Source organism: Daphnia pulicaria, chromosome 3 (genome assembly GCF_021234035.1).
Source record: "Daphnia pulicaria isolate SC F1-1A chromosome 3, SC_F0-13Bv2, whole genome shotgun sequence".
Lineage (NCBI taxonomy): Eukaryota > Metazoa > Arthropoda > Branchiopoda > Diplostraca > Daphniidae > Daphnia > Daphnia pulicaria.
In genome coordinates this window covers 1,311,045-1,336,661 of record NC_060915.1, presented here as the reverse complement: position 1 = coordinate 1,336,661, position 25,617 = coordinate 1,311,045, and the positions used below count along the sequence as shown (strand labels likewise).

General features: G+C 37.5%; 57 pseudogenes; all 57 read right to left on the bottom strand.

The window, feature by feature from the left end:
• Positions 1–59: 59 nt before the first annotated feature.
• Positions 60–178, bottom strand: LOC124331510 (annotated as a pseudogene).
• A 414-nt stretch (positions 179–592) lies between these two features.
• Positions 593–711, bottom strand: LOC124331509 (annotated as a pseudogene).
• Positions 712–1,125: 414 nt separating this feature from the next.
• LOC124331508 lies at positions 1,126–1,244 on the bottom strand (annotated as a pseudogene).
• A 284-nt stretch (positions 1,245–1,528) lies between these two features.
• Positions 1,529–1,647, bottom strand: LOC124331506 (annotated as a pseudogene).
• A 414-nt stretch (positions 1,648–2,061) lies between these two features.
• Positions 2,062–2,180, bottom strand: LOC124331505 (annotated as a pseudogene).
• A 284-nt stretch (positions 2,181–2,464) lies between these two features.
• Positions 2,465–2,583, bottom strand: LOC124331504 (annotated as a pseudogene).
• Positions 2,584–2,867: 284 nt separating this feature from the next.
• On the bottom strand, positions 2,868–2,986 carry LOC124331503 (annotated as a pseudogene).
• A 284-nt stretch (positions 2,987–3,270) lies between these two features.
• On the bottom strand, positions 3,271–3,389 carry LOC124331502 (annotated as a pseudogene).
• A 284-nt stretch (positions 3,390–3,673) lies between these two features.
• On the bottom strand, positions 3,674–3,792 carry LOC124331501 (annotated as a pseudogene).
• A 414-nt stretch (positions 3,793–4,206) lies between these two features.
• On the bottom strand, positions 4,207–4,325 carry LOC124331499 (annotated as a pseudogene).
• A 283-nt stretch (positions 4,326–4,608) lies between these two features.
• On the bottom strand, positions 4,609–4,727 carry LOC124331498 (annotated as a pseudogene).
• A 284-nt stretch (positions 4,728–5,011) lies between these two features.
• LOC124331497 lies at positions 5,012–5,130 on the bottom strand (annotated as a pseudogene).
• Positions 5,131–5,414: 284 nt separating this feature from the next.
• On the bottom strand, positions 5,415–5,533 carry LOC124331496 (annotated as a pseudogene).
• Positions 5,534–5,817: 284 nt separating this feature from the next.
• LOC124331495 lies at positions 5,818–5,936 on the bottom strand (annotated as a pseudogene).
• Positions 5,937–6,220: 284 nt separating this feature from the next.
• On the bottom strand, positions 6,221–6,339 carry LOC124331494 (annotated as a pseudogene).
• A 284-nt stretch (positions 6,340–6,623) lies between these two features.
• On the bottom strand, positions 6,624–6,742 carry LOC124331493 (annotated as a pseudogene).
• Positions 6,743–7,156: 414 nt separating this feature from the next.
• LOC124331492 lies at positions 7,157–7,275 on the bottom strand (annotated as a pseudogene).
• Positions 7,276–7,559: 284 nt separating this feature from the next.
• Positions 7,560–7,678, bottom strand: LOC124331491 (annotated as a pseudogene).
• A 284-nt stretch (positions 7,679–7,962) lies between these two features.
• Positions 7,963–8,081, bottom strand: LOC124331490 (annotated as a pseudogene).
• Positions 8,082–8,495: 414 nt separating this feature from the next.
• Positions 8,496–8,614, bottom strand: LOC124334240 (annotated as a pseudogene).
• Positions 8,615–8,898: 284 nt separating this feature from the next.
• Positions 8,899–9,017, bottom strand: LOC124331488 (annotated as a pseudogene).
• A 284-nt stretch (positions 9,018–9,301) lies between these two features.
• On the bottom strand, positions 9,302–9,420 carry LOC124331487 (annotated as a pseudogene).
• Positions 9,421–9,834: 414 nt separating this feature from the next.
• On the bottom strand, positions 9,835–9,953 carry LOC124334239 (annotated as a pseudogene).
• Positions 9,954–10,237: 284 nt separating this feature from the next.
• Positions 10,238–10,356, bottom strand: LOC124331486 (annotated as a pseudogene).
• Positions 10,357–10,640: 284 nt separating this feature from the next.
• LOC124331485 lies at positions 10,641–10,759 on the bottom strand (annotated as a pseudogene).
• Positions 10,760–11,173: 414 nt separating this feature from the next.
• On the bottom strand, positions 11,174–11,292 carry LOC124331484 (annotated as a pseudogene).
• Positions 11,293–11,706: 414 nt separating this feature from the next.
• Positions 11,707–11,825, bottom strand: LOC124331482 (annotated as a pseudogene).
• Positions 11,826–12,109: 284 nt separating this feature from the next.
• On the bottom strand, positions 12,110–12,228 carry LOC124331480 (annotated as a pseudogene).
• A 414-nt stretch (positions 12,229–12,642) lies between these two features.
• LOC124329785 lies at positions 12,643–12,761 on the bottom strand (annotated as a pseudogene).
• Positions 12,762–13,045: 284 nt separating this feature from the next.
• On the bottom strand, positions 13,046–13,164 carry LOC124331479 (annotated as a pseudogene).
• A 414-nt stretch (positions 13,165–13,578) lies between these two features.
• On the bottom strand, positions 13,579–13,697 carry LOC124329783 (annotated as a pseudogene).
• Positions 13,698–13,981: 284 nt separating this feature from the next.
• LOC124331478 lies at positions 13,982–14,100 on the bottom strand (annotated as a pseudogene).
• A 414-nt stretch (positions 14,101–14,514) lies between these two features.
• Positions 14,515–14,633, bottom strand: LOC124331477 (annotated as a pseudogene).
• Positions 14,634–14,917: 284 nt separating this feature from the next.
• LOC124331475 lies at positions 14,918–15,036 on the bottom strand (annotated as a pseudogene).
• Positions 15,037–15,320: 284 nt separating this feature from the next.
• On the bottom strand, positions 15,321–15,439 carry LOC124331474 (annotated as a pseudogene).
• A 285-nt stretch (positions 15,440–15,724) lies between these two features.
• On the bottom strand, positions 15,725–15,843 carry LOC124335632 (annotated as a pseudogene).
• A 283-nt stretch (positions 15,844–16,126) lies between these two features.
• LOC124335313 lies at positions 16,127–16,245 on the bottom strand (annotated as a pseudogene).
• A 284-nt stretch (positions 16,246–16,529) lies between these two features.
• On the bottom strand, positions 16,530–16,648 carry LOC124331473 (annotated as a pseudogene).
• A 414-nt stretch (positions 16,649–17,062) lies between these two features.
• Positions 17,063–17,181, bottom strand: LOC124335312 (annotated as a pseudogene).
• A 284-nt stretch (positions 17,182–17,465) lies between these two features.
• On the bottom strand, positions 17,466–17,584 carry LOC124331472 (annotated as a pseudogene).
• A 414-nt stretch (positions 17,585–17,998) lies between these two features.
• LOC124331471 lies at positions 17,999–18,117 on the bottom strand (annotated as a pseudogene).
• A 284-nt stretch (positions 18,118–18,401) lies between these two features.
• On the bottom strand, positions 18,402–18,520 carry LOC124331470 (annotated as a pseudogene).
• A 414-nt stretch (positions 18,521–18,934) lies between these two features.
• On the bottom strand, positions 18,935–19,053 carry LOC124335311 (annotated as a pseudogene).
• A 284-nt stretch (positions 19,054–19,337) lies between these two features.
• Positions 19,338–19,456, bottom strand: LOC124331469 (annotated as a pseudogene).
• Positions 19,457–19,870: 414 nt separating this feature from the next.
• Positions 19,871–19,989, bottom strand: LOC124335310 (annotated as a pseudogene).
• Positions 19,990–20,273: 284 nt separating this feature from the next.
• On the bottom strand, positions 20,274–20,392 carry LOC124331468 (annotated as a pseudogene).
• A 284-nt stretch (positions 20,393–20,676) lies between these two features.
• Positions 20,677–20,795, bottom strand: LOC124331467 (annotated as a pseudogene).
• A 414-nt stretch (positions 20,796–21,209) lies between these two features.
• On the bottom strand, positions 21,210–21,328 carry LOC124331466 (annotated as a pseudogene).
• Positions 21,329–21,612: 284 nt separating this feature from the next.
• Positions 21,613–21,731, bottom strand: LOC124331464 (annotated as a pseudogene).
• Positions 21,732–22,145: 414 nt separating this feature from the next.
• Positions 22,146–22,264, bottom strand: LOC124335308 (annotated as a pseudogene).
• A 284-nt stretch (positions 22,265–22,548) lies between these two features.
• On the bottom strand, positions 22,549–22,667 carry LOC124331463 (annotated as a pseudogene).
• A 414-nt stretch (positions 22,668–23,081) lies between these two features.
• On the bottom strand, positions 23,082–23,200 carry LOC124335307 (annotated as a pseudogene).
• Positions 23,201–23,614: 414 nt separating this feature from the next.
• LOC124335306 lies at positions 23,615–23,733 on the bottom strand (annotated as a pseudogene).
• Positions 23,734–24,017: 284 nt separating this feature from the next.
• Positions 24,018–24,136, bottom strand: LOC124331462 (annotated as a pseudogene).
• A 414-nt stretch (positions 24,137–24,550) lies between these two features.
• LOC124331461 lies at positions 24,551–24,669 on the bottom strand (annotated as a pseudogene).
• A 414-nt stretch (positions 24,670–25,083) lies between these two features.
• LOC124335305 lies at positions 25,084–25,202 on the bottom strand (annotated as a pseudogene).
• A 284-nt stretch (positions 25,203–25,486) lies between these two features.
• Positions 25,487–25,605, bottom strand: LOC124331460 (annotated as a pseudogene).
• Positions 25,606–25,617: the final 12 nt, after the last annotated feature.

Here is a 25,617-nt window from a genome sequence, read left to right as displayed (position 1 = left end):
TAACCATCGTGATTGAAAAAAAATTTCAAGAAGTTTGTTATTGAAAACAAACTGTTCATCGCCAACGACATCCCGTATTCCCAAGCGGTCACCCTTCCAAGTACTAACGGGACTCGACGTAACTTAACTTCTGGGAGCTGACGAGACCAGGTGCGTTCTACGTGATATGGCCGTTGACATTCAAAAATGAAAATTTACCCTCCCAGTCCCAATGGATGAATAGAAAATCACTTCAAAGTGATAGAAATGTTTTTTCATTGAATTTGGACTCGTAACCATCGCGAATAAAAAAGCGCAATAAACTTTGAAAAACTCGCAATGAAATTTATCCAGAATCATTCCTATAGATGAATTGAACCTATCTCTATGCCATTGATATTTTTGATCTACGAATTTGGACTGGTAACCATCGCGATTAAAAAACGCGATAAACTTTGAAAAACTCTCAATGGAATTGATCCAGAATCATTCTTATAGATGAATTGAACCTATCTCTAAGGCATTGAAATTTTTTATCTACGAATTTGGACTGGTAACCATCGTGACTGAAAAAAAATTTCAAGAAGTTTGTTATTGAAAACAAACTGTTCATCGCCAACGACATCCCGTATTCCCAAGCGGTCACCCTTCCAAGTACTAACGGGACTCGACGTAACTTAACTTCTGGGAGCTGACGAGACCAGGTGCGTTCTACGTGATATGGCCGTTGACATTCAAAAATGAAAATTTACCCTCCCAGTCCCAATGGATGAATAGAAAATCACTTCAAAGTGATAGAAATGTTTTTTCATTGAATTTGGACTCGTAACCATCGCGAATAAAAAAGCGCAATAAACTTTGAAAAACTCGCAATGAAATTTATCCAGAATCATTCCTATAGATGAATTGAACCTATCTCTATGCCATTGATATTTTTGATCTACGAATTTGGACTGGTAACCATCGCGATTAAAAAACGCGATAAACTTTGAAAAACTCTCAATGGAATTGATCCAGAATCATTCTTATAGATGAATTGAACCTATCTCTAAGGCATTGAAATTTTTTATCTACGAATTTGGACTGGTAACCATCGTGACTGAAAAAAAATTTCAAGAAGTTTGTTATTGAAAACAAACTGTTCATCGCCAACGACATCCCGTATTCCCAAGCGGTCACCCTTCCAAGTACTAACGGGACTCGACGTAACTTAACTTCTGGGAGCTGACGAGACCAGGTGCGTTCTACGTGATATGGCCGTTGACATTCAAAAATGAAAATTTACCCTCCCAGTCCCAATGGATGAATAGAAAATCACTTCAAAGTGATAGAAATGTTTGTTCATTGAATTTGGACTCGTAACCATCGCGAATAAAAAAGCGCGATAAACTTTGAAAAACTCGCAATGAAATTTATCCAGAATCATTCAAATAGATGAATTGAACCTATCTCTATGCCATTGAAATTTTTTATCTAAGAATTTGGACTGGTAACCATCGTGATTGAAAAAAAATTTCAAGAAGTTTGTTATTGAAAACAAACTGTTCATCGCCAACGACATCCCGTATTCCCAAGCGGTCACCCTTCCAAGTACTAACGGGACTCGACGTAACTTAACTTCTGGGAGCTGACGAGACCAGGTGCGTTCTACGTGATATGGCCGTTGACATTCAAAAATGAAAATTTACCCTCCCAGTCCCAATGGATGAATAGAAAATCACTTCAAAGTGATAGAAATGTTTTTTCATTGAATTTGGACTCGTAACCATCGCGAATAAAAAAGCGCGATAAACTTTGAAAAACTCGCAATGAAATTTATCCAGAATCATTCCTATAGATGAATTGAACCTATCTCTATGCCATTGATATTTTTGATCTACGAATTTGGACTGGTAACCATCGCGATTAAAAAACGCGATAAACTTTGAAAAACTCTCAATGGAATTGATCCAGAATCATTCTTATAGATGAATTGAACCTATCTCTAAGGCATTGAAATTTTTTATCTACGAATTTGGACTGGTAACCATCGTGACTGAAAAAAAATTTCAAGAAGTTTGTTATTGAAAACAAACTGTTCATCGCCAACGACATCCCGTATTCCCAAGCGGTCACCCTTCCAAGTACTAACGGGACTCGACGTAACTTAACTTCTGGGAGCTGACGAGACCAGGTGCGTTCTACGTGATATGGCCGTTGACATTCAAAAATGAAAATTTACCCTCCCAGTCCCAATGGATGAATAGAAAATCACTTCAAAGTGATAGAAATGTTTGTTCATTGAATTTGGACTCGTAACCATCGCGAATAAAAAAGCGCGATAAACTTTGAAAAACTCGCAATGAAATTTATCCAGAATCATTCAAATAGATGAATTGAACCTATCTCTAAGGCATTGAAATTTTTTATCTACGAATTTGGACTGGTAACCATCGTGACTGAAAAAAAATTTCAAGAAGTTTGTTATTGAAAACAAACTGTTCATCGCCAACGACATCCCGTATTCCCAAGCGGTCACCCTTCCAAGTACTAACGGGACTCGACGTAACTTAACTTCTGGGAGCTGACGAGACCAGGTGCGTTCTACGTGATATGGCCGTTGACATTCAAAAATGAAAATTTACCCTCCCAGTCCCAATGGATGAATAGAAAATCACTTCAAAGTGATAGAAATGTTTGTTCATTGAATTTGGACTCGTAACCATCGCGAATAAAAAAGCGCGATAAACTTTGAAAAACTCGCAATGAAATTTATCCAGAATCATTCAAATAGATGAATTGAACCTATCTCTATGCCATTGAAATTTTTTATCTAAGAATTTGGACTGGTAACCATCGTGATTGAAAAAAAATTTCAAGAAGTTTGTTATTGAAAACAAACTGTTCATCGCCAACGACATCCCGTATTCCCAAGCGGTCACCCTTCCAAGTACTAACGGGACTCGACGTAACTTAACTTCTGGGAGCTGACGAGACCAGGTGCGTTCTACGTGATATGGCCGTTGACATTCAAACATGAAAATTTACCCTCCCAGTCCCAATGGATGAATAGAAAATCACTTCAAAGTGATAGAAATGTTTGTTCATTGAATTTGGACTCGTAACCATCGCGAATAAAAAAGCGCGATAAACTTTGAAAAACTCGCAATGAAATTTATCCAGAATCATTCAAATAGATGAATTGAACCTATCTCTAAGGCATTGAAATTTTTTATCTACGAATTTGGACTGGTAACCATCGTGACTGAAAAAAAATTTCAAGAAGTTTGTTATTGAAAACAAACTGTTCATCGCCAACGACATCCCGTATTCCCAAGCGGTCACCCTTCCAAGTACTAACGGGACTCGACGTAACTTAACTTCTGGGAGCTGACGAGACCAGGTGCGTTCTACGTGATATGGCCGTTGACATTCAAAAATGAAAATTTACCCTCCCAGTCCCAATGGATGAATAGAAAATCACTTCAAAGTGATAGAAATGTTTGTTCATTGAATTTGGACTCGTAACCATCGCGAATAAAAAAGCGCGATAAACTTTGAAAAACTCGCAATGAAATTTATCCAGAATCATTCAAATAGATGAATTGAACCTATCTCTATGCCATTGAAATTTTTTATCTAAGAATTTGGACTGGTAACCATCGTGATTGAAAAAAAATTTCAAGAAGTTTGTTATTGAAAACAAACTGTTCATCGCCAACGACATCCCGTATTCCCAAGCGGTCACCCTTCCAAGTACTAACGGGACTCGACGTAACTTAACTTCTGGGAGCTGACGAGACCAGGTGCGTTCTACGTGATATGGCCGTTGACATTCAAAAATGAAAATTTACCCTCCCAGTCCCAATGGATGAATAGAAAATCACTTCAAAGTGATAGAAATGTTTTTTCATTGAATTTGGACTCGTAACCATCGCGAATAAAAAAGCGCAATAAACTTTGAAAAACTCGCAATGAAATTTATCCAGAATCATTCCTATAGATGAATTGAACCTATCTCTATGCCATTGATATTTTTGATCTACGAATTTGGACTGGTAACCATCGCGATTAAAAAACGCGATAAACTTTGAAAAACTCTCAATGGAATTGATCCAGAATCATTCTTATAGATGAATTGAACCTATCTCTAAGGCATTGAAATTTTTTATCTACGAATTTGGACTGGTAATTATCGTGATTGAAAAAAATTTTCAAGAAGTTTGTTATTGAAAACAAACTGTTCATCGCCAACGACATCCCGTATTCCCAAGCGGTCACCCTTCCAAGTACTAACGGGACTCGACGTAACTTAACTTCTGGGAGCTGACGAGACCAGGTGCGTTCTACGTGATATGGCCGTTGACATTCAAACATGAAAATTTACCCTCCCAGTCCCAATGGATGAATAGAAAATCACTTCAAAGTGATAGAAATGTTTGTTCATTGAATTTGGACTCGTAACCATCGCGATTAAAAAACGCGATAAACTTTGAAAAACTCGCAATGAAATTTATCCAGAATCATTCAAATAGATGAATTGAACCTATCTCTAAGGCATTGAAATTTTTTATCTACGAATTTGGACTGGTAACCATCGTGACTGAAAAAAAATTTCAAGAAGTTTGTTATTGAAAACAAACTGTTCATCGCCAACGACATCCCGTATTCCCAAGCGGTCACCCTTCCAAGTACTAACGGGACTCGACGTAACTTAACTTCTGGGAGCTGACGAGACCAGGTGCGTTCTACGTGATATGGCCGTTGACATTCAAAAATGAAAATTTACCCTCCCAGTCCCAATGGATGAATAGAAAATCACTTCAAAGTGATAGAAATGTTTGTTCATTGAATTTGGACTCGTAACCATCGCGAATAAAAAAGCGCGATAAACTTTGAAAAACTCGCAATGAAATTTATCCAGAATCATTCAAATAGATGAATTGAACCTATCTCTATGCCATTGAAATTTTTTATCTAAGAATTTGGACTGGTAACCATCGTGATTGAAAAAAAATTTCAAGAAGTTTGTTATTGAAAACAAACTGTTCATCGCCAACGACATCCCGTATTCCCAAGCGGTCACCCTTCCAAGTACTAACGGGACTCGACGTAACTTAACTTCTGGGAGCTGACGAGACCAGGTGCGTTCTACGTGATATGGCCGTTGACATTCAAACATGAAAATTTACCCTCCCAGTCCCAATGGATGAATAGAAAATCACTTCAAAGTGATAGAAATGTTTGTTCATTGAATTTGGACTCGTAACCATCGCGAATAAAAAAGCGCGATAAACTTTGAAAAACTCGCAATGAAATTTATCCAGAATCATTCAAATAGATGAATTGAACCTATCTCTAAGGCATTGAAATTTTTTATCTACGAATTTGGACTGGTAACCATCGTGACTGAAAAAAAATTTCAAGAAGTTTGTTATTGAAAACAAACTGTTCATCGCCAACGACATCCCGTATTCCCAAGCGGTCACCCTTCCAAGTACTAACGGGACTCGACGTAACTTAACTTCTGGGAGCTGACGAGACCAGGTGCGTTCTACGTGATATGGCCGTTGACATTCAAAAATGAAAATTTACCCTCCCAGTCCCAATGGATGAATAGAAAATCACTTCAAAGTGATAGAAATGTTTTTTCATTGAATTTGGACTCGTAACCATCGCGAATAAAAAAGCGCGATGAACTTTGAAAAACTCGCAATGAAATTTATCCAGAATCATTCAAATAGATGAATTGAACCTATCTCTAAGGCATTGAAATTTTTTATCTACGAATTTGGACTGGTAACCATCGTGACTGAAAAAAAATTTCAAGAAGTTTGTTATTGAAAACAAACTGTTCATCGCCAACGACATCCCGTATTCCCAAGCGGTCACCCTTCCAAGTACTAACGGGACTCGACGTAACTTAACTTCTGGGAGCTGACGAGACCAGGTGCGTTCTACGTGATATGGCCGTTGACATTCAAAAATGAAAATTTACCCTCCCAGTCCCAATGGATGAATAGAAAATCACTTCAAAGTGATAGAAATGTTTTTTCATTGAATTTGGACTCGTAACCATCGCGAATAAAAAAGCGCGATGAACTTTGAAAAACTCGCAATGAAATTTATCCAGAATCATTCAAATAGATGAATTGAACCTATCTCTAAGGCATTGAAATTTTTTATCTACGAATTTGGACTGGTAACCATCGTGACTGAAAAAAAATTTCAAGAAGTTTGTTATTGAAAACAAACTGTTCATCGCCAACGACATCCCGTATTCCCAAGCGGTCACCCTTCCAAGTACTAACGGGACTCGACGTAACTTAACTTCTGGGAGCTGACGAGACCAGGTGCGTTCTACGTGATATGGCCGTTGACATTCAAAAATGAAAATTTACCCTCCCAGTCCCAATGGATGAATAGAAAATCACTTCAAAGTGATAGAAATGTTTGTTCATTGAATTTGGACTCGTAACCATCGCGAATAAAAAAGCGCGATAAACTTTGAAAAACTCGCAATGAAATTTATCCAGAATCATTCAAATAGATGAATTGAACCTATCTCTATGCCATTGAAATTTTTTATCTAAGAATTTGGACTGGTAACCATCGTGATTGAAAAAAAATTTCAAGAAGTTTGTTATTGAAAACAAACTGTTCATCGCCAACGACATCCCGTATTCCCAAGCGGTCACCCTTCCAAGTACTAACGGGACTCGACGTAACTTAACTTCTGGGAGCTGACGAGACCAGGTGCGTTCTACGTGATATGGCCGTTGACATTCAAAAATGAAAATTTACCCTCCCAGTCCCAATGGATGAATAGAAAATCACTTCAAAGTGATAGAAATGTTTTTTCATTGAATTTGGACTCGTAACCATCGCGAATAAAAAAGCGCGATAAACTTTGAAAAACTCGCAATGAAATTTATCCAGAATCATTCCTATAGATGAATTGAACCTATCTCTATGCCATTGATATTTTTGATCTACGAATTTGGACTGGTAACCATCGCGATTAAAAAACGCGATAAACTTTGAAAAACTCTCAATGGAATTGATCCAGAATCATTCTTATAGATGAATTGAACCTATCTCTAAGGCATTGAAATTTTTTATCTACGAATTTGGACTGGTAATTATCGTGATTGAAAAAAATTTTCAAGAAGTTTGTTATTGAAAACAAACTGTTCATCGCCAACGACATCCCGTATTCCCAAGCGGTCACCCTTCCAAGTACTAACGGGACTCGACGTAACTTAACTTCTGGGAGCTGACGAGACCAGGTGCGTTCTACGTGATATGGCCGTTGACATTCAAACATGAAAATTTACCCTCCCAGTCCCAATGGATGAATAGAAAATCACTTCAAAGTGATAGAAATGTTTGTTCATTGAATTTGGACTCGTAACCATCGCGAATAAAAAAGCGCGATAAACTTTGAAAAACTCGCAATGAAATTTATCCAGAATCATTCAAATAGATGAATTGAACCTATCTCTAAGGCATTGAAATTTTTTATCTACGAATTTGGACTGGTAACCATCGTGACTGAAAAAAAATTTCAAGAAGTTTGTTATTGAAAACAAACTGTTCATCGCCAACGACATCCCGTATTCCCAAGCGGTCACCCTTCCAAGTACTAACGGGACTCGACGTAACTTAACTTCTGGGAGCTGACGAGACCAGGTGCGTTCTACGTGATATGGCCGTTGACATTCAAAAATGAAAATTTACCCTCCCAGTCCCAATGGATGAATAGAAAATCACTTCAAAGTGATAGAAATGTTTGTTCATTGAATTTGGACTCGTAACCATCGCGAATAAAAAAGCGCGATAAACTTTGAAAAACTCGCAATGAAATTTATCCAGAATCATTCAAATAGATGAATTGAACCTATCTCTATGCCATTGAAATTTTTTATCTAAGAATTTGGACTGGTAACCATCGTGATTGAAAAAAAATTTCAAGAAGTTTGTTATTGAAAACAAACTGTTCATCGCCAACGACATCCCGTATTCCCAAGCGGTCACCCTTCCAAGTACTAACGGGACTCGACGTAACTTAACTTCTGGGAGCTGACGAGACCAGGTGCGTTCTACGTGATATGGCCGTTGACATTCAAAAATGAAAATTTACCCTCCCAGTCCCAATGGATGAATAGAAAATCACTTCAAAGTGATAGAAATGTTTTTTCATTGAATTTGGACTCGTAACCATCGCGAATAAAAAAGCGCGATAAACTTTGAAAAACTCGCAATGAAATTTATCCAGAATCATTCCTATAGATGAATTGAACCTATCTCTATGCCATTGATATTTTTGATCTACGAATTTGGACTGGTAACCATCGCGATTAAAAAACGCGATAAACTTTGAAAAACTCTCAATGGAATTGATCCAGAATCATACTTATAGATGAATTGAACCTATCTCTAAGGCATTGAAATTTTTTATCTACGAATTTGGACTGGTAATTATCGTGATTGAAAAAAAATTTCAAGAAGTTTGTTATTGAAAACAAACTGTTCATCGCCAACGACATCCCGTATTCCCAAGCGGTCACCCTTCCAAGTACTAACGGGACTCGACGTAACTTAACTTCTGGGAGCTGACGAAACCAGGTGCGTTCTACGTGATATGGCCGTTGACATTCAAAAATGAAAATTTACCCTCCCAGTCCCAATGGATGAATAGAAAATCACTTCAAAGTGATAGAAATGTTTGTTCATTGAATTTGGACTCGTAACCATCGCGAATAAAAAAGCGCGATAAACTTTGAAAAACTCGCAATGAAATTTATCCAGAATCATTCAAATAGATGAATTGAACCTATCTCTATGCCATTGAAATTTTTTATCTAAGAATTTGGACTGGTAACCATCGTGATTGAAAAAAAATTTCAAGAAGTTTGTTATTGAAAACAAACTGTTCATCGCCAACGACATCCCGTATTCCCAAGCGGTCACCCTTCCAAGTACTAACGGGACTCGACGTAACTTAACTTCTGGGAGCTGACGAGACCAGGTGCGTTCTACGTGATATGGCCGTTGACATTCAAACATGAAAATTTACCCTCCCAGTCCCAATGGATGAATAGAAAATCACTTCAAAGTGATAGAAATGTTTGTTCATTGAATTTGGACTCGTAACCATCGCGAATAAAAAAGCGCGATAAACTTTGAAAAACTCGCAATGAAATTTATCCAGAATCATTCAAATAGATGAATTGAACCTATCTCTATGCCATTGAAATTTTTTATCTAAGAATTTGGACTGGTAACCATCGTGATTGAAAAAAAATTTCAAGAAGTTTGTTATTGAAAACAAACTGTTCATCGCCAACGACATCCCGTATTCCCAAGCGGTCACCCTTCCAAGTACTAACGGGACTCGACGTAACTTAACTTCTGGGAGCTGACGAGACCAGGTGCGTTCTACGTGATATGGCCGTTGACATTCAAACATGAAAATTTACCCTCCCAGTCCCAATGGATGAATAGAAAATCACTTCAAAGTGATAGAAATGTTTTTTCATTGAATTTGGACTCGTAACCATCGCGAATAAAAAAGCGCGATAAACTTTGAAAAACTCGCAATGAAATTTATCCAGAATCATTCCTATAGATGAATTGAACCTATCTCTATGCCATTGATATTTTTGATCTACGAATTTGGACTGGTAACCATCGCGATTAAAAAACGCGATAAACTTTGAAAAACTCTCAATGGAATTGATCCAGAATCATTCTTATAGATGAATTGAACCTATCTCTAAGGCATTGAAATTTTTTATCTACGAATTTGGACTGGTAATTATCGTGATTGAAAAAAAATTTCAAGAAGTTTGTTATTGAAAACAAACTGTTCATCGCCAACGACATCCCGTATTCCCAAGCGGTCACCCTTCCAAGTACTAACGGGACTCGACGTAACTTAACTTCTGGGAGCTGACGAAACCAGGTGCGTTCTACGTGATATGGCCGTTGACATTCAAAAATGAAAATTTACCCTCCCAGTCCCAATGGATGAATAGAAAATCACTTCAAAGTGATAGAAATGTTTGTTCATTGAATTTGGACTCGTAACCATCGCGAATAAAAAAGCGCGATAAACTTTGAAAAACTCGCAATGAAATTTATCCAGAATCATTCAAATAGATGAATTGAACCTATCTCTATGCCATTGAAATTTTTTATCTAAGAATTTGGACTGGTAACCATCGTGATTGAAAAAAAATTTCAAGAAGTTTGTTATTGAAAACAAACTGTTCATCGCCAACGACATCCCGTATTCCCAAGCGGTCACCCTTCCAAGTACTAACGGGACTCGACGTAACTTAACTTCTGGGAGCTGACGAGACCAGGTGCGTTCTACGTGATATGGCCGTTGACATTCAAACATGAAAATTTACCCTCCCAGTCCCAATGGATGAATAGAAAATCACTTCAAAGTGATAGAAATGTTTGTTCATTGAATTTGGACTCGTAACCATCGCGAATAAAAAAGCGCGATAAACTTTGAAAAACTCGCAATGAAATTTATCCAGAATCATTCAAATAGATGAATTGAACCTATCTCTATGCCATTGAAATTTTTTATCTAAGAATTTGGACTGGTAACCATCGTGATTGAAAAAAAATTTCAAGAAGTTTGTTATTGAAAACAAACTGTTCATCGCCAACGACATCCCGTATTCCCAAGCGGTCACCCTTCCAAGTACTAACGGGACTCGACGTAACTTAACTTCTGGGAGCTGACGAGACCAGGTGCGTTCTACGTGATATGGCCGTTGACATTCAAACATGAAAATTTACCCTCCCAGTCCCAATGGATGAATAGAAAATCACTTCAAAGTGATAGAAATGTTTTTTCATTGAATTTGGACTCGTAACCATCGCGAATAAAAAAGCGCGATAAACTTTGAAAAACTCGCAATGAAATTTATCCAGAATCATTCCTATAGATGAATTGAACCTATCTCTATGCCATTGATATTTTTGATCTACGAATTTGGACTGGTAACCATCGCGATTAAAAAACGCGATAAACTTTGAAAAACTCTCAATGGAATTGATCCAGAATCATTCTTATAGATGAATTGAACCTATCTCTAAGGCATTGAAATTTTTTATCTACGAATTTGGACTGGTAACCATCGTGACTGAAAAAAAATTTCAAGAAGTTTGTTATTGAAAACAAACTGTTCATCGCCAACGACATCCCGTATTCCCAAGCGGTCACCCTTCCAAGTACTAACGGGACTCGACGTAACTTAACTTCTGGGAGCTGACGAGACCAGGTGCGTTCTACGTGATATGGCCGTTGACATTCAAAAATGAAAATTTACCCTCCCAGTCCCAATGGATGAATAGAAAATCACTTCAAAGTGATAGAAATGTTTTTTCATTGAATTTGGACTCGTAACCATCGCGAATAAAAAAGCGCGATTAACTTTGAAAAACTCGCAATGAAATTTATCCAGAATCATTCCTATAGATGAATTGAACCTATCTCTATGCCATTGATATTTTTGATCTACGAATTTGGACTGGTAACCATCGCGATTAAAAAACGCGATAAACTTTGAAAAACTCTCAATGGAATTGATCCAGAATCATTCTTATAGATGAATTGAACCTATCTCTAAGGCATTGAAATTTTTTATCTACGAATTTGGACTGGTAACCATCGTGACTGAAAAAAAATTTCAAGAAGTTTGTTATTGAAAACAAACTGTTCATCGCCAACGACATCCCGTATTCCCAAGCGGTCACCCTTCCAAGTACTAACGGGACTCGACGTAACTTAACTTCTGGGAGCTGACGAGACCAGGTGCGTTCTACGTGATATGGCCGTTGACATTCAAAAATGAAAATTTACCCTCCCAGTCCCAATGGATGAATAGAAAATCACTTCAAAGTGATAGAAATGTTTGTTCATTGAATTTGGACTCGTAACCATCGCGAATAAAAAAGCGCGATAAACTTTGAAAAACTCGCAATGAAATTTATCCAGAATCATTCAAATAGATGAATTGAACCTATCTCTATGCCATTGAAATTTTTTATCTAAGAATTTGGACTGGTAACCATCGTGATTGAAAAAAAATTTCAAGAAGTTTGTTATTGAAAACAAACTGTTCATCGCCAACGACATCCCGTATTCCCAAGCGGTCACCCTTCCAAGTACTAACGGGACTCGACGTAACTTAACTTCTGGGAGCTGACGAGACCAGGTGCGTTCTACGTGATATGGCCGTTGACATTCAAACATGAAAATTTACCCTCCCAGTCCCAATGGATGAATAGAAAATCACTTCAAAGTGATAGAAATGTTTTTTCATTGAATTTGGACTCGTAACCATCGCGAATAAAAAAGCGCGATAAACTTTGAAAAACTCGCAATGAAATTTATCCAGAATCATTCCTATAGATGAATTGAACCTATCTCTATGCCATTGATATTTTTGATCTACGAATTTGGACTGGTAACCATCGCGATTAAAAAACGCGATAAACTTTGAAAAACTCTCAATGGAATTGATCCAGAATCATTCTTATAGATGAATTGAACCTATCTCTAAGGCATTGAAATTTTTTATCTACGAATTTGGACTGGTAACCATCGTGACTGAAAAAAAATTTCAAGAAGTTTGTTATTGAAAACAAACTGTTCATCGCCAACGACATCCCGTATTCCCAAGCGGTCACCCTTCCAAGTACTAACGGGACTCGACGTAACTAAACTTCCGGGAGCTGACGAGACCAGGTGCGTTCTACGTGATATGGCCGTTGACATTCAAAAATGAAAATTTACCCTCCCAGTCCCAATGGATGAATAGAAAATCACTTCAAAGTGATAGAAATGTTTGTTCATTGAATTTGGACTCGTAACCATCGCGAATAAAAAAGCGCGATAAACTTTGAAAAACTCGCAATGAAATTTATCCAGAATCATTCAAATAGATGAATTGAACCTATCTCTATGCCATTGAAATTTTTTATCTAAGAATTTGGACTGGTAACCATCGTGATTGAAAAAAAATTTCAAGAAGTTTGTTATTGAAAACAAACTGTTCATCGCCAACGACATCCCGTATTCCCAAGCGGTCACCCTTCCAAGTACTAACGGGACTCGACGTAACTTAACTTCTGGGAGCTGACGAGACCAGGTGCGTTCTACGTGATATGGCCGTTGACATTCAAACATGAAAATTTACCCTCCCAGTCCCAATGGATGAATAGAAAATCACTTCAAAGTGATAGAAATGTTTTTTCATTGAATTTGGACTCGTAACCATCGCGAATAAAAAAGCGCGATAAACTTTGAAAAACTCGCAATGAAATTTATCCAGAATCATTCCTATAGATGAATTGAACCTATCTCTATGCCATTGATATTTTTGATCTACGAATTTGGACTGGTAACCATCGCGATTAAAAAACGCGATAAACTTTGAAAAACTCTCAATGGAATTGATCCAGAATCATTCTTATAGATGAATTGAACCTATCTCTAAGGCATTGAAATTTTTTATCTACGAATTTGGACTGGTAACCATCGTGACTGAAAAAAAATTTCAAGAAGTTTGTTATTGAAAACAAACTGTTCATCGCCAACGACATCCCGTATTCCCAAGCGGTCACCCTTCCAAGTACTAACGGGACTCGACGTAACTAAACTTCCGGGAGCTGACGAGACCAGGTGCGTTCTACGTGATATGGCCGTTGACATTCAAAAATGAAAATTTACCCTCCCAGTCCCAATGGATGAATAGAAAATCACTTCAAAGTGATAGAAATGTTTGTTCATTGAATTTGGACTCGTAACCATCGCGAATAAAAAAGCGCGATAAACTTTGAAAAACTCGCAATGAAATTTATCCAGAATCATTCAAATAGATGAATTGAACCTATCTCTATGCCATTGAAATTTTTTATCTAAGAATTTGGACTGGTAACCATCGTGATTGAAAAAAAATTTCAAGAAGTTTGTTATTGAAAACAAACTGTTCATCGCCAACGACATCCCGTATTCCCAAGCGGTCACCCTTCCAAGTACTAACGGGACTCGACGTAACTTAACTTCTGGGAGCTGACGAGACCAGGTGCGTTCTACGTGATATGGCCGTTGACATTCAAAAATGAAAATTTACCCTCCCAGTCCCAATGGATGAATAGAAAATCACTTCAAAGTGATAGAAATGTTTTTTCATTGAATTTGGACTCGTAACCATCGCGAATAAAAAAGCGCGATAAACTTTGAAAAACTCGCAATGAAATTTATCCAGAATCATTCCTATAGATGAATTGAACCTATCTCTATGCCATTGATATTTTTGATCTACGAATTTGGACTGGTAACCATCGCGATTAAAAAACGCGATAAACTTTGAAAAACTCTCAATGGAATTGATCCAGAATCATTCTTATAGATGAATTGAACCTATCTCTAAGGCATTGAAATTTTTTATCTACGAATTTGGACTGGTAACCATCGTGACTGAAAAAAAATTTCAAGAAGTTTGTTATTGAAAACAAACTGTTCATCGCCAACGACATCCCGTATTCCCAAGCGGTCACCCTTCCAAGTACTAACGGGACTCGACGTAACTTAACTTCTGGGAGCTGACGAGACCAGGTGCGTTCTACGTGATATGGCCGTTGACATTCAAAAATGAAAATTTACCCTCCCAGTCCCAATGGATGAATAGAAAATCACTTCAAAGTGATAGAAATGTTTGTTCATTGAATTTGGACTCGTAACCATCGCGAATAAAAAAGCGCGATAAACTTTGAAAAACTCGCAATGAAATTTATCCAGAATCATTCAAATAGATGAATTGAACCTATCTCTATGCCATTGAAATTTTTTATCTAAGAATTTGGACTGGTAACCATCGTGATTGAAAAAAAATTTCAAGAAGTTTGTTATTGAAAACAAACTGTTCATCGCCAACGACATCCCGTATTCCCAAGCGGTCACCCTTCCAAGTACTAACGGGACTCGACGTAACTTAACTTCTGGGAGCTGACGAGACCAGGTGCGTTCTACGTGATATGGCCGTTGACATTCAAACATGAAAATTTACCCTCCCAGTCCCAATGGATGAATAGAAAATCACTTCAAAGTGATAGAAATGTTTTTTCATTGAATTTGGACTCGTAACCATCGCGAATAAAAAAGCGCGATAAACTTTGAAAAACTCGCAATGAAATTTATCCAGAATCATTCAAATAGATGAATTGAACCTATCTCTATGCCATTGAAATTTTTTATCTAAGAATTTGGACTGGTAACCATCGTGATTGAAAAAAAATTTCAAGAAGTTTGTTATTGAAAACAAACTGTTCATCGCCAACGACATCCCGTATTCCCAAGCGGTCACCCTTCCAAGTACTAACGGGACTCGACGTAACTTAACTTCTGGGAGCTGACGAGACCAGGTGCGTTCTACGTGATATGGCCGTTGACATTCAAAAATGAAAAATTACCCTCCCATTCCCAATGGATGAATAGAAAATCACTTCAAAGTGATAGAAATGTTTGTTCATTGAATTTGGACTCGTAACCATCGCGAATAAAAAAGCGCGATAAACTTTGAAAAACTCTCAATGGAATTGATCCAGAATCATTCTTATAGATGAATTGAACCTATCTCTAAGGCATTGAAATTTTTTATCTACGAATTTGGACTGGTAACCATCGTGATTGAAAACAAATTTCAGGAAGTTTTTTTATTTTAAACAAACTGTTCATCGCCAACGACATCCCGTATTCCCAAGCGGTCACCCTTTCAAGTACTAACGGGACTCGACGTAACTTAACTTCTGGGAGCTGACAAGACCAGGTGCGTTCTACGTGATATGGCCGTTGACATTCAAAAATGAAAATTTACCCTCCCAGTCCCAATGGATGAATAGAAAATCACTTCAAAGTGATAGAAATGTTTGTTCATTGAATTTGGACTGGTAACCATCGCGATTAAAAAACGCGATAAACTTTGAAAAACTCTCAATGGAATTGATCCAGAATCATTCTTATAGATCAATTGAACCTATCTCTAAGGCATTGAAATTTTTTATCTACGAATTTGGACTGGTAACCATCGTGACTGAAAAAAAATTTCAAGAAGTTTGTTATTGAAAACAAACTGTTCATCGCCAACGACATCCCGTATTCCCAAGCGGTCACCCTTCCAAGTACTAACGGGACTCGACGTAACTAAACTTCTGGGAGCTGACGAGACCAGGTGCGTTCTACGTGATATGGCCGTTGACATTCAAAAATGAAAATTTACCCTCCCAGTCCCAATGGATGAATAGAAAATCACTTCAAAGTGATAGAAATGTTTGTTCATTGAATTTGGACTCGTAACCATCGCGAATAAAAAAGCGCGATAAACTTTGAAAAACTCGCAATGAAATTTATCCAGAATCATTCAAATAGATGAATTGAACCTATCTCTATGCCATTGAAATTTTTTATCTAAGAATTTGGACTGGTAACCATCGTGATTGAAAAAAAATTTCAAGAAGTTTGTTATTGAAAACAAACTGTTCATCGCCAACGACATCCCGTATTCCCAAGCGGTCACCCTTCCAAGTACTAACGGGACTCGACGTAACTTAACTTCTGGGAGCTGACGAGACCAGGTGCGTTCTACGTGATATGGCCGTTGACATTCAAACATGAAAATTTACCCTCCCAGTCCCAATGGATGAATAGAAAATCACTTCAAAGTGATAGAAATGTTTTTTCATTGAATTTGGACTCGTAACCATCGCGAATAAAAAAGCGCGATAAACTTTGAAAAACTCGCAATGAAATTTATCCAGAATCATTCCTATAGATGAATTGAACCTATCTCTATGCCATTGATATTTTTGATCTACGAATTTGGACTGGTAACCATCGCGATTAAAAAACGCGATAAACTTTGAAAAACTCTCAATGGAATTGATCCAGAATCATTCTTATAGATGAATTGAACCTATCTCTAAGGCATTGAAATTTTTTATCTACGAATTTGGACTGGTAACCATCGTGACTGAAAAAAAATTTCAAGAAGTTTGTTATTGAAAACAAACTGTTCATCGCCAACGACATCCCGTATTCCCAAGCGGTCACCCTTCCAAGTACTAACGGGACTCGACGTAACTAAACTTCTGGGAGCTGACGAGACCAGGTGCGTTCTACGTGATATGGCCGTTGACATTCAAAAATGAAAATTTACCCTCCCAGTCCCAATGGATGAATAGAAAATCACTTCAAAGTGATAGAAATGTTTGTTCATTGAATTTGGACTCGTAACCATCGCGAATAAAAAAGCGCGATAAACTTTGAAAAACTCGCAATGAAATTTATCCAGAATCATTCAAATAGATGAATTGAACCTATCTCTATGCCATTGAAATTTTTTATCTAAGAATTTGGACTGGTAACCATCGTGATTGAAAAAAAATTTCAAGAAGTTTGTTATTGAAAACAAACTGTTCATCGCCAACGACATCCCGTATTCCCAAGCGGTCACCCTTCCAAGTACTAACGGGACTCGACGTAACTTAACTTCTGGGAGCTGACGAGACCAGGTGCGTTCTACGTGATATGGCCGTTGACATTCAAAAATGAAAATTTACCCTCCCAGTCCCAATGGATGAATAGAAAATCACTTCAAAGTGATAGAAATGTTTTTTCATTGAATTTGGACTCGTAACCATCGCGAATAAAAAAGCGCGATAAACTTTGAAAAACTCGCAATGAAATTTATCCAGAATCATTCCTATAGATGAATTGAACCTATCTCTATGCCATTGATATTTTTGATCTACGAATTTGGACTGGTAACCATCGCGATTAAAAAACGCGATAAACTTTGAAAAACTCTCAATGGAATTGATCCAGAATCATTCTTATAGATGAATTGAACCTATCTCTAAGGCATTGAAATTTTTTATCTACGAATTTGGACTGGTAACCATCGTGACTGAAAAAAAATTTCAAGAAGTTTGTTATTGAAAACAAACTGTTCATCGCCAACGACATCCCGTATTCCCAAGCGGTCACCCTTCCAAGTACTAACGGGACTCGACGTAACTTAACTTCTGGGAGCTGACGAGACCAGGTGCGTTCTACGTGATATGGCCGTTGACATTCAAAAATGAAAATTTACCCTCCCAGTCCCAATGGATGAATAGAAAATCACTTCAAAGTGATAGAAATGTTTGTTCATTGAATTTGGACTCGTAACCATCGCGAATAAAAAAGCGCGATAAACTTTGAAAAACTCGCAATGAAATTTATCCAGAATCATTCAAATAGATGAATTGAACCTATCTCTATGCCATTGAAATTTTTTATCTAAGAATTTGGACTGGTAACCATCGTGATTGAAAAAAAATTTCAAGAAGTTTGTTATTGAAAACAAACTGTTCATCGCCAACGACATCCCGTATTCCCAAGCGGTCACCCTTCCAAGTACTAACGGGACTCGACGTAACTTAACTTCTGGGAGCTGACGAGACCAGGTGCGTTCTACGTGATATGGCCGTTGACATTCAAACATGAAAATTTACCCTCCCAGTCCCAATGGATGAATAGAAAATCACTTCAAAGTGATAGAAATGTTTTTTCATTGAATTTGGACTCGTAACCATCGCGAATAAAAAAGCGCGATAAACTTTGAAAAACTCGCAATGAAATTTATCCAGAATCATTCCTATAGATGAATTGAACCTATCTCTATGCCATTGATATTTTTGATCTACGAATTTGGACTGGTAACCATCGCGATTAAAAAACGCGATAAACTTTGAAAAACTCTCAATGGAATTGATCCAGAATCATTCTTATAGATGAATTGAACCTATCTCTAAGGCATTGAAATTTTTTATCTACGAATTTGGACTGGTAACCATCGTGACTGAAAAAAAATTTCAAGAAGTTTGTTATTGAAAACAAACTGTTCATCGCCAACGACATCCCGTATTCCCAAGCGGTCACCCTTCCAAGTACTAACGGGACTCGACGTAACTAAACTTCTGGGAGCTGACGAGACCAGGTGCGTTCTACGTGATATGGCCGTTGACATTCAAAAATGAAAATTTACCCTCCCAGTCCCAATGGATGAATAGAAAATCACTTCAAAGTGATAGAAATGTTTGTTCATTGAATTTGGACTCGTAACCATCGCGAATAAAAAAGCGCGATAAACTTTGAAAAACTCGCAATGAAATTTATCCAGAATCATTCAAATAGATGAATTGAACCTATCTCTATGCCATTGAAATTTTTTATCTAAGAATTTGGACTGGTAACCATCGTGATTGAAAAAAAATTTCAAGAAGTTTGTTATTGAAAACAAACTGTTCATCGCCAACGACATCCCGTATTCCCAAGCGGTCACCCTTCCAAGTACTAACGGGACTCGACGTAACTTAACTTCTGGGAGCTGACGAGACCAGGTGCGTTCTACGTGATATGGCCGTTGACATTCAAACATGAAAATTTACCCTCCCAGTCCCAATGGATGAATAGAAAATCACTTCAAAGTGATAGAAATGTTTTTTCATTGAATTTGGACTCGTAACCATCGCGAATAAAAAAGCGCGATAAACTTTGAAAAACTCGCAATGAAATTTATCCAGAATCATTCCTATAGATGAATTGAACCTATCTCTATGCCATTGATATTTTTGATCTACGAATTTGGACTGGTAACCATCGCGATTAAAAAACGCGATAAACTTTGAAAAACTCTCAATGGAATTGATCCAGAATCATTCTTATAGATGAATTGAACCTATCTCTAAGGCATTGAAATTTTTTATCTACGAATTTGGACTGGTAACCATCGTGACTGAAAAAAAATTTCAAGAAGTTTGTTATTGAAAACAAACTGTTCATCGCCAACGACATCCCGTATTCCCAAGCGGTCACCCTTCCAAGTACTAACGGGACTCGACGTAACTAAACTTCTGGGAGCTGACGAGACCAGGTGCGTTCTACGTGATATGGCCGTTGACATTCAAAAATGAAAATTTACCCTCCCAGTCCCAATGGATGAATAGAAAATCACTTCAAAGTGATAGAAATGTTTGTTCATTGAATTTGGACTCGTAACCATCGCGAATAAAAAAGCGCGATAAACTTTGAAAAACTCGCAATGAAATTTATCCAGAATCATTCAAATAGATGAATTGAACCTATCTCTATGCCATTGAAATTTTTTATCTAAGAATTTGGACTGGTAACCATCGTGATTGAAAAAAAATTTCAAGAAGTTTGTTATTGAAAACAAACTGTTCATCGCCAACGACATCCCGTATTCCCAAGCGGTCACCCTTCCAAGTACTAACGGGACTCGACGTAACTTAACTTCTGGGAGCTGACGAGACCAGGTGCGTTCTACGTGATATGGCCGTTGACATTCAAAAATGAAAATTTACCCTCCCAGTCCCAATGGATGAATAGAAAATCACTTCAAAGTGATAGAAATGTTTTTTCATTGAATTTGGACTCGTAACCATCGCGAATAAAAAAGCGCGATAAACTTTGAAAAACTCGCAATGAAATTTATCCAGAATCATTCAAATAGATGAATTGAACCTATCTCTATGCCATTGAAATTTTTTATCTAAGAATTTGGACTGGTAACCATCGTGATTGAAAAAAAATTTCAAGAAGTTTGTTATTGAAAACAAACTGTTCATCGCCAACGACATCCCGTATTCCCAAGCGGTCACCCTTCCAAGTACTAACGGGACTCGACGTAACTTAACTTCTGGGAGCTGACGAGACCAGGTGCGTTCTACGTGATATGGCCGTTGACATTCAAAAATGAAAATTTACCCTCCCAGTCCCAATGGATGAATAGAAAATCACTTCAAAGTGATAGAAATGTTTTTTCATTGAATTTGGACTCGTAACCATCGCGAATAAAAAAGCGCGATAAACTTTGAAAAACTCGCAATGAAATTTATCCAGAATCATTCCTATAGATGAATTGAACCTATCTCTATGCCATTGATATTTTTGATCTACGAATTTGGACTGGTAACCATCGCGATTAAAAAACGCGATAAACTTTGAAAAACTCTCAATGGAATTGATCCAGAATCATTCTTATAGATGAATTGAACCTATCTCTAAGGCATTGAAATTTTTTATCTACGAATTTGGACTGGTAACCATCGTGACTGAAAAAAAATTTCAAGAAGTTTGTTATTGAAAACAAACTGTTCATCGCCAACGACATCCCGTATTCCCAAGCGGTCACCCTTCCAAGTACTAACGGGACTCGACGTAACTTAACTTCTGGGAGCTGACGAGACCAGGTGCGTTCTACGTGATATGGCCGTTGACATTCAAAAATGAAAATTTACCCTCCCAGTCCCAATGGATGAATAGAAAATCACTTCAAAGTGATAGAAATGTTTGTTCATTGAATTTGGACTCGTAACCATCGCGAATAAAAAAGCGCGATAAACTTTGAAAAACTCGCAATGAAATTTATCCAGAATCATTCAAATAGATGAATTGAACCTATCTCTATGCCATTGAAATTTTTTATCTAAGAATTTGGACTGGTAACCATCGTGATTGAAAAAAAATTTCAAGAAGTTTGTTATTGAAAACAAACTGTTCATCGCCAACGACATCCCGTATTCCCAAGCGGTCACCCTTCCAAGTACTAACGGGACTCGACGTAACTTAACTTCTGGGAGCTGACGAGACCAGGTGCGTTCTACGTGATATGGCCGTTGACATTCAAACATGAAAATTTACCCTCCCAGTCCCAATGGATGAATAGAAAATCACTTCAAAGTGATAGAAATGTTTTTTCATTGAATTTGGACTCGTAACCATCGCGAATAAAAAAGCGCGATAAACTTTGAAAAACTCGCAATGAAATTTATCCAGAATCATTCCTATAGATGAATTGAACCTATCTCTATGCCATTGATATTTTTGATCTACGAATTTGGACTGGTAACCATCGCGATTAAAAAACGCGATAAACTTTGAAAAACTCTCAATGGAATTGATCCAGAATCATTCTTATAGATGAATTGAACCTATCTCTAAGGCATTGAAATTTTTTATCTACGAATTTGGACTGGTAACCATCGTGACTGAAAAAAAATTTCAAGAAGTTTGTTATTGAAAACAAACTGTTCATCGCCAACGACATCCCGTATTCCCAAGCGGTCACCCTTCCAAGTACTAACGGGACTCGACGTAACTAAACTTCTGGGAGCTGACGAGACCAGGTGCGTTCTACGTGATATGGCCGTTGACATTCAAAAATGAAAATTTACCCTCCCAGTCCCAATGGATGAATAGAAAATCACTTCAAAGTGATAGAAATGTTTGTTCATTGAATTTGGACTCGTAACCATCGCGAATAAAAAAGCGCGATAAACTTTGAAAAACTCGCAATGAAATTTATCCAGAATCATTCAAATAGATGAATTGAACCTATCTCTATGCCATTGAAATTTTTTATCTAAGAATTTGGACTGGTAACCATCGTGATTGAAAAAAAATTTCAAGAAGTTTGTTATTGAAAACAAACTGTTCATCGCCAACGACATCCCGTATTCCCAAGCGGTCACCCTTCCAAGTACTAACGGGACTCGACGTAACTTAACTTCTGGGAGCTGACGAGACCAGGTGCGTTCTACGTGATATGGCCGTTGACATTCAAAAATGAAAATTTACCCTCCCAGTCCCAATGGATGAATAGAAAATCACTTCAAAGTGATAGAAATGTTTTTTCATTGAATTTGGACTCGTAACCATCGCGAATAAAAAAGCGCGATAAACTTTGAAAAACTCGCAATGAAATTTATCCAGAATCATTCCTATAGATGAATTGAACCTATCTCTATGCCATTGATATTTTTGATCTACGAATTTGGACTGGTAACCATCGCGATTAAAAAACGCGATAAACTTTGAAAAACTCTCAATGGAATTGATCCAGAATCATTCTTATAGATGAATTGAACCTATCTCTAAGGCATTGAAATTTTTTATCTACGAATTTGGACTGGTAACCATCGTGACTGAAAAAAAATTTCAAGAAGTTTGTTATTGAAAACAAACTGTTCATCGCCAACGACATCCCGTATTCCCAAGCGGTCACCCTTCCAAGTACTAACGGGACTCGACGTAACTAAACTTCTGGGAGCTGACGAGACCAGGTGCGTTCTACGTGATATGGCCGTTGACATTCAAAAATGAAAATTTACCCTCCCAGTCCCAATGGATGAATAGAAAATCACTTCAAAGTGATAGAAATGTTTGTTCATTGAATTTGGACTCGTAACCATCGCGAATAAAAAAGCGCGATAAACTTTGAAAAACTCGCAATGAAATTTATCCAGAATCATTCCTATAGATGAATTGAACCTATCTCTATGCCATTGATATTTTTGATCTACGAATTTGGACTGGTAACCATCGCGATTAAAAAACGCGATAAACTTTGAAAAACTCTCAATGGAATTGATCCAGAATCATTCTTATAGATGAATTGAACCTATCTCTAAGGCATTGAAATTTTTTATCTACGAATTTGGACTGGTAACCATCGTGACTGAAAAAAAATTTCAAGAAGTTTGTTATTGAAAACAAACTGTTCATCGCCAACGACATCCCGTATTCCCAAGCGGTCACCCTTCCAAGTACTAACGGGACTCGACGTAACTAAACTTCTGGGAGCTGACGAGACCAGGTGCGTTCTACGTGATATGGCCGTTGACATTCAAAAATGAAAATTTACCCTCCCAGTCCCAATGGATGAATAGAAAATCACTTCAAAGTGATAGAAATGTTTGTTCATTGAATTTGGACTCGTAACCATCGCGAATAAAAAAGCGCGATAAACTTTGAAAAACTCGCAATGAAATTTATCCAGAATCATTCAAATAGATGAATTGAACCTATCTCTATGCCATTGAAATTTTTTATCTAAGAATTTGGACTGGTAACCATCGTGATTGAAAAAAAATTTCAAGAAGTTTGTTATTGAAAACAAACTGTTCATCGCCAACGACATCCCGTATTCCCAAGCGGTCACCCTTCCAAGTACTAACGGGACTCGACGTAACTTAACTTCTGGGAGCTGACGAGACCAGGTGCGTTCTACGTGATATGGCCGTTGACATTCAAAAATGAAAATTTACCCTCCCAGTCCCAATGGATGAATAGAAAATCACTTCAAAGTGATAGAAATGTTTTTTCATTGAATTTGGACTCGTAACCATCGCGAATAAAAAAGCGCGATAAACTTTGAAAAACTCGCAATGAAATTTATCCAGAATCATTCCTATAGATGAATTGAACCTATCTCTATGCCATTGATATTTTTGATCTACGAATTTGGACTGGTAACCATCGCGATTAAAAAACGCGATAAACTTTGAAAAACTCTCAATGGAATTGATCCAGAATCATTCTTATAGATGAATTGAACCTATCTCTAAGGCATTGAAATTTTTTATCTACGAATTTGGACTGGTAACCATCGTGACTGAAAAAAAATTTCAAGAAGTTTGTTATTGAAAACAAACTGTTCATCGCCAACGACATCCCGTATTCCCAAGCGGTCACCCTTCCAAGTACTAACGGGACTCGACGTAACTTAACTTCTGGGAGCTGACGAGACCAGGTGCGTTCTACGTGATATGGCCGTTGACATTCAAAATTGAAAATTTACCCTCCCAGTCCCAATGGATGAATAGAAAATCACTTCAAAGTGATAGAAATGTTTTTTCATTGAATTTGGACTCGTAACCATCGCGAATAAAAAAGCGCGATAAACTTTGAAAAACTCGCAATGAAATTTATCCAGAATCATTCCTATAGATGAATTGAACCTATCTCTATGCCATTGATATTTTTGATCTACGAATTTGGACTGGTAACCATCGCGATTAAAAAACGCGATAAACTTTGAAAAACTCTCAATGGAATTGATCCAGAATCATTCTTATAGATGAATTGAACCTATCTCTAAGGCATTGAAATTTTTTATCTACGAATTTGGACTGGTAACCATCGTGACTGAAAAAAAATTTCAAGAAGTTTGTTATTGAAAACAAACTGTTCATCGCCAACGACATCCCGTATTCCCAAGCGGTCACCCTTCCAAGTACTAACGGGACTCGACGTAACTAAACTTCTGGGAGCTGACGAGACCAGGTGCGTTCTACGTGATATGGCCGTTGACATTCAAAAATGAAAATTTACCCTCCCAGTCCCAATGGATGAATAGAAAATCACTTCAAAGTGATAGAAATGTTTGTTCATTGAATTTGGACTCGTAACCATCGCGAATAAAAAAGCGCGATAAACTTTGAAAAACTCGCAATGAAATTTATCCAGAATCATTCAAATAGATGAATTGAACCTATCTCTATGCCATTGAAATTTTTTATCTAAGAATTTGGACTGGTAACCATCGTGATTGAAAAAAAATTTCAAGAAGTTTGTTATTGAAAACAAACTGTTCATCGCCAACGACATCCCGTATTCCCAAGCGGTCACCCTTCCAAGTACTAACGGGACTCGACGTAACTTAACTTCTGGGAGCTGACGAGACCAGGTGCGTTCTACGTGATATGGCCGTTGACATTCAAAAATGA